Source organism: Rattus norvegicus, chromosome 1 (genome assembly GCF_036323735.1).
Source record: "Rattus norvegicus strain BN/NHsdMcwi chromosome 1, GRCr8, whole genome shotgun sequence".
Taxonomy (NCBI): Eukaryota; Metazoa; Chordata; class Mammalia; order Rodentia; family Muridae; genus Rattus; species Rattus norvegicus.
This window is the reverse complement of record NC_086019.1, coordinates 47,928,573-47,941,176: the sequence shown is the minus strand read 5'-3', so window position 1 is coordinate 47,941,176 and position 12,604 is coordinate 47,928,573. Positions and strand designations below refer to the sequence as shown.

The following is a 12,604-nucleotide window of genomic DNA, read 5'->3' as shown; positions in this document are numbered from 1 at the left end:
GAGTACAGGAAGGTGTCTCTGATGGCCAGGTCCCAGAGGGAGGGAAGGTTTAAGACAGCCATTCTCAACCTGTAGGTCATGTCCCCACAGGGGTGGCATACCATATATTTACTTTATAATTCATAACAGTAATGAAATTACAGTTATAAAGTAGCAACAAAGTAATATTATGCTAGGGGGTCAGCACAATATGAGGAACCATATTAAAGGGTTGCAGCATTAGGAAGGTTGAACATGGTTTGGGGGTGACTTTGTGTATCATAGAACCTAGCCCCTCAGCATCTGCCGTCAACCTGTAAACCTTCAGAGAAGTGAATGGACTGGCTTTCCTGTGGATGACAGTGAGTAACCAGAATTGATGTCAAATCCTTCATAAATCTACGTGCATAAAAAAAAAGACAGCAGACACCTCAGTGACACCCTTCCTGCCCCATGGGAAAGAGACAAGGAGGAGGATCAGTTGCCAAATGCTAAGTGTTCAGGCTTAAGGATAGAATTGTCATATAGTTTTAAAATCAATCACCTTTTTTTTTCTAGTTGAGGTAGAGTGCTTAGCTAGCAAGTACACTTCTCTGGGTCCAATCCCCAACATCACACATTTCGCTCAATACACATGCTCTCATGCATGCACACACACAGGCTCACACAGACACAGACAGACAGACAGACATGCTCACTTACACAGACACATACAGACTCACACAGGCTCACACAGACACAAACACACAGACACACACATATGCTCACTCACACAGATACACACACAGAGACATACACAGGCTCACACAGACACAAATACACACACACACACACACACACACACACACACACTTTCTTTTCTTTCAGAAAAAGTTATATAGCCAAGTTGTGGTAGTACACACCTTTAATTCCAACACTCGAGGCAGAGGCAGAGAGGCAGAGGCAGAAAGAGACAGAGAGAGGCAGAGAGAGGCAAAGGCAGAGGGGCAGAGGCAAAGAGGCAGAGGCAGAGGCAGAGGCAAGCAGATCTCTATGATGAATTCAAGACCAGCCTGGTCTACAGAGTGAGTTCCAGGACAGCCAGTGCCTCCTTTTTGGTTTTATTTAATTAAGAAATTTTAATCTCTCTCTCTCTCTCTCTCTCTCTCTCTCTCTCTCTCTCTCTCTCTCTCTGTGTGTATGTGTTTGTGTGTGTTTGCCACAATGTATGCGGTTGCTGTCAGAGGCCAGAAGAGAGTGTTGGATCCCTTGGAACTGGAGTTACAGACTGTGTGAGCTATCGGTCAGTGCTGGGAAGAGAACTTGAGTCCTCTGGAAGAACAGTAAGTGCTCTTAACCACTAGCCATTCCTCTAACACACAGAGTTAGATTTAAAGGGAGGGTGTGATGAGCTTTTCTACTGATACTCTCTACTTCTTGCCAAGTATTAAGTTGGGGCTATTCAGACCGGGTTTTTCTTCAGACAATGAAACGACATGTGTAGTTTGAAATTTGTGCAATCCATAATATCAACAGGAGGGCTGGGAAGATAGCCAAGTCCTTGTCTTGAGAGTGTGAGAACCTGAGTCTGATCCCCAGAGCCCAGCAAAACAGCTGGGCCTGGTGGCTCACTTGCAATCCCAGTGCCGGGGAAGTTGACGCAGGTTTGCTGGTGGTCAATCGGCATGGCCTACTTGTTGAGTTCCAAACTAGTAAAAGACCTTGGAGGGGTGGGGAGGATAGAAAGAGGTAGATGGTGTCTGTCTTAGTTTGGGTTTCTTGCTGTGAAGAGACACCACGACCAAGGCAACTCTTAGAAAGGGCAACATTTAATTTGGGCTGGCTTACAGTTTCAGATGTCCAGTCCATTATCATCGTGGTGGGGAGCATCGCGGCATCAGAGCAGACAGTGCTGTTCTATAAGGAGCTTCCTGTTCTACATCTTGATCTAAAGGCAGCCAAGAGGAGACTGGATTCCACAGTTGGCCAGGAAAGGCTCTCTTTCCTCACTGGGTAGAGCTTGAGCTTAGAGAATTCAAAGACTATATATACATTGATGTACTTCCTCCTACAAAGTCACACCCACTCCAACAAGGCCACACCCACTCCAACAAAGCCACGCCTCCCAGTAGTGCTACTTCTCAGCCAAGCATATTCAAACCAGCACAGTGCCTAAGGAAGGATGCTTGAGTTTAAGGTTATCCTCTGCCCTACACACTCAGGAACACACCCCACATATATCTACACACATGAACATGGACACACATGTGCAATTCTAACGGGAGGACACTGTCTTCAAGCTCCTCAGTCCTCCCAGAGGCAGTAATTTTCCACTGTAAGACTATCCACTGGGCACACTTGAGTGAAGTCTCATCACTCCGCAAGGGAAGTAGAAGGCACTTGGCAAGGAATTTCCGACACCAGCAGTATTTTTCATTTGCATATCGTTAGGTGATTTGCATGCTAGTTAAGTGAAGGATGCTGCAAATGCATTTTTCATTTACATTACCGAGAGGAGGAAATTAGAAGACGACAGGATGTATGTAAAAGCACTTTATAAAGTACTCTCAGAAAATGTAGTCCTGTAGTAGCAAAATCAGCCAGAAACTGGGGTGTGTGTGTGTGTGTGTGTGTGTGTGTGTGTGTGTGTGTGTCGTATTCTGAGGGATAGCCATGAGGCACAGGAAAATCACTCTCTTATAAAACTGGCATTGTAAATTACCAGGTAAGGTCTTACACTAAATATCTTACCATTTGATCACATATACATTGGGCTGAAGAGATCGATAAGGTTTCAGCCAGGTGTGGTTGCGCATGCCTTTAGAGAGGCTGACTCAGGGGGAGCTCTGTGAGTTCAAGGCCAGCCTGGTCTTAACAGTGAGTTCCAGGTCAGCTGGGATTACATAGTGAGACCCTGTCTTAAAAAGGAGGAGAAGGAGGTGGTAGAGAAGGAAGAGGGAGTATTTTTTAAAAAAAAACAACATATATATATTTTATGTCACATATATGTGTATATGTTATATATATACATATATATAATTACACACATATATATGTAATTTGTGTGGAGACAGCATACATGTGCCACAGCTCACATCTAGAGTTCAAAGGTCAGCTTATGGGAGTCTATTCCCTCCTAACATATGGGATTAAACTCAGCCTGTCAACCTTGTTGGTAAGTGTCTCTACCCTCTGTGCCATTTCACCAGCCCCAGGATTGTTGAAAGCCTCAAACAGAACACCAGATATTTACTTGCTTTTATTTTTGAAAAAGAGAATCTTATATGTTTTAAAAAATTGTTTACAACTGTATATATGCCGTATGTGTGTGCATGTGTGCACCTGTACCGTGGCTTCCAAGTGGAGGTCAGAAGATAACTTTCCAGACTTGGTTCTCTCCATCTACCACATGGATCTCAGGAATGGGACTTAGGCAGTCATTCATGCTTGGTGGCCAGCACCTCTACCCACTGAGCCATCTGTCTGGCCCCAAGCTCATTGTGCTTGTTCAAGCTATCAATTCTTGTATCCTATTATAGTCGGAAAAAGTATTACTGGGTTTCTTTAAGAATAGTACCTCCCTTTCCTTTTCTACTATTGGGGTGGTGTTGGCCTTCTCAGTCTGGCTTCCTCACGTCTGAACTACATTCTCACTTTTCCTTCAGCCCCTCTATACTTCCCCATGGGTGATTTCTCCTACTATGCTTCTCTTTTAGCACCAGACACACTGCTTTCCCTATGCCTTGAGACCTTAAGGAATGCATTTTCATTTCTAGACCCTTGTTTCTCTTCCAATAAATCTGCTTCTTCTTTCCATCATGGCCTACAGCCTCAGCATGCTTTCACATCTTCGTAAAACGTTCTTCACGCCTCTGGAGCATATCCGTTTTAGGCCACTTTCGGGCGTTAACTCTTCAGCATTGGTCCTTTGATAACTCTTTTTTCATGGTAGTCATATTCCCATGCGCTTGGTAACATGTTACCATCATTATTGTGTGTTCGTCTTCACGGGTTCTTGCAGGGAGGACTATGCTGTGGACTGACCTGTACCCTGCTCCCTATTTATATGTTGAAGCCTGGGGTGGTTATTTTTAATGCCTTGACTTGACAGGGCCATGGGATGCCCAGAAGGATGGTTTTACACAGGAGGTACCTGTGAGGGTTTCCAGGAGAGATTAGATTTGGATTGCTTGATGGGCAAAGCAGATGACTCTGTCCAAGACTACCATGAGACAGTCTGCAAGCCCCTGGTAGAGTCTTCCAGAGGAACACCTTTATCTTAGCATTCCTAGCTTTCAGGAAAACTATGAAGAAATCAGTTTCCATTGTCTAAGCTACCCAGCCTGTGCTAGTTCCCGTTTTCCTTGTTGTGACCCAAATATCTGACAAAGAACAACTTAGAGAGGTAAGGGTTCATTCCAACCAGCAGTGTGACGAGATATAGCTCATCAGGATGAAGGCGGGCATGGGAGCTGTCACTTGGCATTATCTGTCAGATTGCAGATTCAGGAATTCTGGGACCTGCCTCATGTTCTTCTTTCTGTTCAGCCCAGGACCCCAGCCCAGAGGATCTTGCTGCCACCGACATTCAGAGGGACTCTTCCCCTTTCAGTAAGAATCTTTCTGGAAACATGCTCATGGACACACCCAGAGATGTGTTTCCATGGCGACTACATCCAGTCAAGCTGATGATGAAGATGAAACATCACACAGTCTACGGTGTAATTTTTTTTTAATAGAAACATTAGAAAATTAAGATAGTTTTCGACCCCCAAGCATGTGAAAATTATCTCACAGAACACCTTTTGTATTTATGTCTATTAGATCTTTCAGAGCTTCAAAGGTTTGTATCTATTTTTAACCAATTTTTATGTGAACTTATTTACACCGAGTCATTTTCTAAGAAAATGGAGGTAGGGTCGGCTTTCCCAGCAAAGAGTTTTAACTCTGTCCGATGAACACGTGACCCAGGGCAGCGCCGTACCTGCCCTTCAGATGTGCCCATTTCAAGGTTCAGTCATTCTTCCTCTCTGACTGACTCCCCAGGCCAGGGATGGGGTCTCTCTGGCTCTGCTACAGCTTCTGGGCTTTACGGGTTTGGGGATGGGGGTGGGGGATAGAAAGTGGGAGTTATTTAAGAGATTCTAAGGTCTCTACATCTACCCCTGGGTACGTCTTGTCCCCGCCCATCCTCCACAAGGTCTTTTTATCCCCCACAGGTGCCTGGAACATCAGCCCTCTTTTTTCAGCTTCTGTTTCTCAGCTGTTTCTGCTAACTGGAACTGTGTAGTAGGAGGGGAGCCCTTCTCAAGTGGAATCTGAAATATGTTTGCTTTCCAGTATGTATTGAAAGAGGACATTAAAAAAAATTAAACATTAGAAGCCACTTTGCTGTTGTGAAGTAGAATAAGGAAATTATCTGTAGTAGAGCTGAGGATGTACCTCAATCAGTACAGCACTCGCTACAGGAGGCAGAGTTTGATCCCCAGCACCCCATAAACTGAATACAAGACTACAAACCTGTGAACTCCAGCCAGACTCAGGATAAGGAGGCAGAAGACCACAGCTGCAAGATTACATAGTCAGTTCAGGGACAGCTTTGGCTACATGTGGCTGTATCTCAAAATAAATAAATAGATAGATCGATAAACAAATACCATGTTAGTGGTTAAGTAATAACTATCATGACTATGCATATAGTGATAATATATAGCTGTAACATATAGAAGGACAAGTTCACGATACATAGAGATCTAGAGAAAGACAATGGTACATTTAAGTTATGTACATTTAAGTCCATGACGCAATACTGCCCACACAGCTGTAGATTACTTTCTTGTCATAGTTGGGCAGAATTTATGTTTCATGTTTATGCTTTTCACACACGTGTAACCAGATAAATAAATAAATAAAAATGATCATCTGTAATCACCCCAAATCTTTAGTGTGCAGTCAAGTTTCTCAAACTCATTTTCCTCTTGTAAAGACTCCCCCAACTCACATGAATTCTTCATTATCAAGAGTGATTCAGTGTCCCTCTGCCCCTCCGCCTCTCCCACCATCTGCCCCTCTGCCCCTCCAGTCCTCTGAAGTTTGATTGTGATTCATGTGTTGGAGAGCCCAGATCACCACACTTCCTGCTGAAGGGTATCAGACGATCTCACCAGCATGGAACCGTCAGTAAATACGTATGAGTGGGCTCCAGGCAGAATGGAGGAGGAACATGTGCTGTGTGGTGGTCATTATGTGTTCTCTTCGCAGCTCAGCCTGGGAGAGTGATCTCTCATAAGATATCGTGGGGAAGAGGGTTTTTTTTTTGGTTTTGTTTTCATTTGTTTATCTTGTGAATAGATGGCTCCCATGTTTCTGTAGCCAACATGTAACTACAACCATAGGTAGGGAAGGAACCTGAAAGAGACCATGAGCAAGTACCAATGGAAACCTGAATGTCTGCCTCCCACTCTCCAGTTCTAGTTTCCACCTTGCCAGTGATTCAGGTGACATTTCAGTCAGATATATAATCCCAACAGTGGAGAGACTGAGGTTCCTCCACCCCCCAAAAAGGCTCTGAACCAGCAGCTGGGAAATCTGGGGGTTTCTTGAATGTAGCTTCTCAGGCTCCATGACACAACTTGCTGAACACTGGAGTTTGAGAAGTCATTGTCTAGATGGTTTCATTGTGGTGCACATCTGTAAACTCAATATTCAGGAGACAGAGGCAGGAGGATTGGGAATTTGAAGACATATAGTGAGAAATAGAGAAAGAAAAGCAAAAATGTCCAGTCTGGAGTATTAGCATTGGAGTCATGTTAACATTGACCCTTAGATTCATTGACATTACCTAAAGAAAAGAAAGTCTCCCATTGGCCTACCCAGCCAGATAGGGGGCTATACATGTATTTATTAATAAATACTAATTAATAAATTATATATATATTATACAAATAGCATGGCACTGGCTTGCTGTTATCAAGGACAACAGAAGGATCTTGTTCTCCACATAGAGTATATTTTTAAGTCTATAAATGAGCCAGAGATTCTGTTTCTACTCAGTCTAGCACGAATATAGTCGCACTTCCAATCTCTATATTGGAAGCAAGGCACAGTCTCTTTTCAGGCTAATGGTTCCTCTCATCAATCTTTCTTTGGTGATCAAGTTCCACACGCTTATTTCTTTTTTTATAACTCATCTTCCTTGCTATGATTATTCGTCCTTCTAATATTAACAGCAATTAGACTCACCTCCTGGTGCGTCACGCCGAGTCAATCTTCGACTGTCAAAGCAGGGTGATCTTAGTCTTGTCTCAGTAACGAACTTTGACAACCAAAACAAAGTGTGGGCAGAAGACACGAAGAGAATTAGCAACAAAGCATCGTGGGTGACACATATGCCTCGGACATCTTGGTGGCTTCTGTCTTTTCTCAACTCATGGAAATGACGGCATTCATTCCCCTGGAACTGCGGCAGGGACTGTGGCATTGTCTTAAGTATTTCTCTGGAAACTTTTAAAGGAAAACTCCTTAAAAGCCATCAAAACATTAGCATTCTCTTTCTAAACCTAATCTATTTAATTTTATTGGAAAACATTTACATAGCTCATCAACAGACTCCCTAGTATTGAGTAATATTTAGCATGCTGTAATCACAGGAAAGAGAGATTTAGATTAAATGCTGTTTTTTTTATTACTATTCAATCATCATAAGTTGTTCCACTTTTTATCCTTTTAGTCAACAGATTTCAAAGGAGGGAAAATATCTTCATTTGCAAGCATACCTGTATTTATCTCCTATTATATTTTCCATTAGTGTCTCCATGAGATTTATTCCTGGTGATTTTCAGTAAAGTAAATGTGAGTCTGCTCGTGCCAGATGCTAATAACAAAGATGAATGCATCCTATCTCTTAGGGATGTTAGGAGAATAAATTAGATAATATTTACAGGGGAATTTGACCATGTTAGAGGTAGTATGGAGATGAAATATGTCTTTAAAAATATTAAAGAACACCGGTTGCAAAAGTACTGTTCAGTTTTCGCCATACTGACTATACCGTGCCAAGGTATTTTCTGAGTGAACTCATAGGGGCTTTGCGGGATAGACATCACATCTGACAGTCAGAGCCAGGTCTGGGTCGGTTCAGCTCAGGCATAGATTCAATGTGTAAAGTCTTCACCTCTGTCTTTATGTTTACCTGTATGGAGCCTGGATTCCTGGCAAAGCCTTGCGTATGCTGGGTCTCTCATCAGAATTGTCTTAGGCCTCCTTTTGGACTCGATGGTCCAGATAGATTATAGACAAGGATGATGAACAGCTTTAAATTTGTTAATAGAGAAACAGTGACACTATCTGTCTGCCTGTCTGTGAGCATCCATGTGTGGATGTACATATATGTATGTGTATACACACCTGTGTGGAGCCTAAAAAATGTAGTTCTAAGGAATTTATCTCTTCTTCCCCAATACCTGATCTCTCATTGGACTGGAGCTCAGGAAGCTGGTGAAGGTGATTGGCCAGCAAGCCTAGGGCTCTGCCTGTCTCCCTCTCTGCGGGGCTGGGACCATAAACCCAAACCGCCATGTCAGGCTTTCTTAGTTTTTAAATCTGGGGGCTAAACTCAGGTCCTTATGTTTGTAAAGCAGGCACTTTACTGAGTTATCTCCCCAGCCCCACGCTACCCTTGGATCATCCAGAACTGAACTGGAGCTTTTAGAGGGGCAGTAGAGAATCATAGTTATTCCATGCTAAAGGCCACAGTGCCCTCACAGCAATGGGCTAGTTATCAGGGTCTTAGCACTATTCGTATCACACAGGAAAGTCTCGTGTTCCACACAATTTTCAAACGTCCCTCTATGCTGGCCCAGTGCACAACTCTTGTCTTGAGTCAAGAAAGTGGTGGTGCATTCATTATAAAAGGCAAGATAATATAATAATAATAATAACAACAACAACAACAACAACAACATCAACTAGCACTTAATGCATAGCTACCACAGACCATGCACAATTTGAAGCGGTTCACTGAGATGCCCTCACTAACTTCCTGTCTTGACTGTAAGAAGTAGGTACTATCATCATTCCAATGTCATAGATATAGCACCAGGCCAGGAGATATTAAAAGCTTGCCCAGGTCATGTAGTTCATCAGTGGAGGACCCATACTCCATGTTCTGGCTCTGACTTCCTGCCTCTTTCTCCATGACTATAGGGGCACCAGAGAACCTCAGTTAGCAACCGAGCCAGCAACGAGCCACAGCACACATCTCATATTTAATGTGAGGGGAGATGCCAAAGCTAATCATCGTCAGAGTGCATCTAGATGGCGGCATCTGTCTGGAAGAGCCAAGATTATGACAAACAAGGGGCCCCCTCTTGCCAGTTCACACAGAGCTGGACTCACAAACAGCGAGAGTTCACAGGACACTCACAGCGTCAAAATTATTCGCCAGGAAGGCACTGTACAACGCACCAAAAAGGACAGCTCTCTTACGGAGACGATGACAGATCTTGGAGAGAAACGAGAAATGTGACACTGAGGTGAAATTTGCCATGGAAATTCTAGTGGCGCCTAAATAAACGGCTCCGAGTGACGGGCATCTCAAATGCCATCATTTGCTTCTGTAAGAGGGAACTGGACAGTAGGTGCTGAGGCCTCATGACCTTCCGGGATGGAAAAGGACTTCACGATGCTTCTGTAATGTCTGAAGAATATTCTATACATTATTTTCCTCCCTGACAAATGCTGTTATATGATTAAGTCCAAACCGTTCCACAGCAACAGACCCCGTATCGCAGACAGGAGCCTATGCGTCTCCCTGAAGAAAACGTTAAAAGTTGTAATAGACTAACTCCAAGCCTGACTCCGAATCTTGTCAGTTATCCCGAGGCCAGCTTCCACAATGAGCTCAACACAGGGGACAGAGCGCTCACTGTAGACCTCTGGCCGATTCCTTTGCCTTTCTTTAAATGGCATTTCAATTTGGATAGCTACCGAGGTTTCAAAACACGACGTCGAAAGATTCGAAATCCGATGCAGGGTGGAAGTTCAGCATGAGGGTCATGGGAGAGCCTAGGAGCAGTGTGTTTTCCTTGATTTTCTAGATTTTCTACTCCACATTGTTCCAGTTTGTGTTTCTCTTCTGTCCACACTGGGAATCCGGGTGCCTCTTTAGCTGTAATTCTAAATGAGAGGCAGTTTCCGAGATAATGGCTTGTTAGGCATCTTTATAAGTAGCTATCAAAAATATCCTCTGAGGCTGGAGAGGTGGCTTGGTCAGCAGAGAATTTGACATGAAAGTATGGAGACCTTGACCCTCGGAACTGTTTAAGAACACCAGGGGCGTAGTGAGCATGCCTGTGATTCAGTACTGGTGAGGCGGAGAAGGCAGAGAGATCTCGGTGGCTCGCTGTTCAATCTGCCTCACCTAACGGACAGACCCTCTCCCTAAAGGACAGGGTAGAAGTGGCTGGAGAGATGGCTCAGCAGTTAAGAGCACCTGCTGACCTTAGAGGGGCTCGAGCTTGGTTTCCAGCACCCATTTGACTGACTTACAATTGCCCATTCCTCAGCTCCAGAGGATCTCATGCCCTCTTCTGGCTTCAGTGGGCACTGGCGCAGAACACACCTGTCAAAACACACATACACTTACATAAAAATACATCTCAAAAGATAAAAATGGAGAGCTGGAGAGATGGCTTAGTGGTTAGTAGTACAAACCGCTCTTCTAGAGGACAGCACCCACATGGCAGCTCACAATGTCTGTAGCTTCAGCTCTAGGAGATACAACATCCTCCTATAGATGTGTATACAGGCAAAAATAACAGTGCATAATTAAATAAATATAAATTAAATATAATTAAATAAATAGAAATCTTTAAAAATATTTTTAAAAAATGAATAATGATTAACAAAAAACAAACAAACAAACAAACAAACCAAACCAAACTAGAACAAAAAACAAAACAGGAACAGAGTAGATGGTCCTTAGGAACAACACTAATGTTGACTTCTGTCTCCACATACATGAACACACATGTGAATATACACGTACAAATGCCAGAATTATGTTAACATACATTCATGAGTGTGCCCCCCACACATACCACAGTCTTAGGGAAAAGAGTGGCCAAAACAGGAGTAAATTAAACTGACGCGTGTAGTTGTCTCTACAAACCATAATTAGATTCATCGAGCGCTTGCAGTGCAGAATGGCACTGCCTTCTCCCTTTGCTTCTGCCAATTTGACAGGAGGCTCTGCCTGGGGCCGAGAGAAATTCACTGGCCTTTGTCTCCGGTGGGGAGAAGGGAGCTCAGTTCCTGCAGCTGATGTGGGCTTTGTTTTGAACGCGGGGAGCTAGGCTTTCGGACGCTATTGAATACTGAGGAGCGTAGGAGTTAATGATACGTTGTGAGTCTGCCTGCCCGCATCGCGTCCCGATTCAGGTTTTAAACTGCACCAGTGCTAAGCCCTCCATGCTAAAGGTTGCGTGTTGAAAAGTGAAACAGATGGTCTAGTTTTGTATTTCTTGTCTTTTACAACTTCTTCGGCAGCTCGGGGATCTTGGTCCTCGGGGATCTCGGATTATATTTCGGCTGTATTATATGTATATCAGTTTCGAAGCGAAGATGGTGTGGTGGAATCATTCAAAACCCTTACGGCATAGCTGCTACTGGCTCTCAGTGTGCTGTGTGCTGTTCGTTTTAATTGAAAATATTCTAAAAGCAAGATTGATGTGTTTTCTCTCCATCTAAAATAGAAACAAGTTCTGGGTTCCTAAGCTCTCATGAGCCCTCTTTTCTTCTGAACATGCCCTCTCTAATTTGCACCTCTGTTTGCACAATATAAATGGCCTTTAAAAGCTCTTCACTCATACAATGGTTTCAGTAACCCAAAGAAAATTAGTAGCAGGCAAAAGCCTACTTTAACTGACAGAGAGACAAAAATGCTAATTACCTTAAAATATTCTCAAGTGTATATCGCTGGCATCCTTCCAGGTAAGGCTAAAAAGTTACCCCTCCCCCACGCTATTTACTACTGCTAGGGGACATTCTACTGATTTACATTCCGGTTTATATGTTTCTATTTAAATCTTTCCTTTGTGCTCCAAAGTATTCTTTATAACTAAGGCACACAATTTGTTTTTCTGCTTACTCTCAGGTGCACTCGAGAACTGCCCATTGTGATCAGTTATGTTTTTTTTTATACATATTTGTCTCTTGTTAAGGTACCCAAACACATTTTGAAAGACAAAACACCTAACATTCAAATCTATCTTATTTAAAAATATTAATCACCATAGATTGCAATGTCTCCTTTAAACTTCTCTCAACTTTTCTGTGGTGATTAATTCTTTGTCCAAGTTTATACTCAGAAGCATGCTTTCCTCTCAAAATGCTTTTCCAAAGCAGAGCTTCCGATGCACAAAATAAGGATTAAAGAGACAAAATCGACACCGTTTAATGGGTTAGCATTCCAGGCGTTATTCTCCTAAAAGGAAGCTTTTCAATCTGTATGCGACATTTTTCTTTCTTGAATTCTTTTTAAGACAGGGTCTCTCTATTGTACCTCTGGCTGTCCTGGAACTCACTCACTATGTAGATCAGGCTGGTCTCGAACCCACAGAGATCTGCAAGCCACTGCTTCCTAAGT

General features: G+C 43.2%; 1 long non-coding RNA gene across 1 annotated transcript; it reads left to right on the top strand.

Annotated features, from left to right (window-relative positions):
- The first annotated feature begins 243 nt into the window (after positions 1-243).
- Positions 244-5,891, top strand: LOC134484862 (uncharacterized). Its single transcript, XR_010062663.1, has 2 exons — positions 244-1,301; positions 4,507-5,891. It is a non-coding gene; the product is annotated as an uncharacterized LOC134484862 (long non-coding RNA).
- The last annotated feature ends 6,713 nt before the right edge of the window (positions 5,892-12,604 follow it).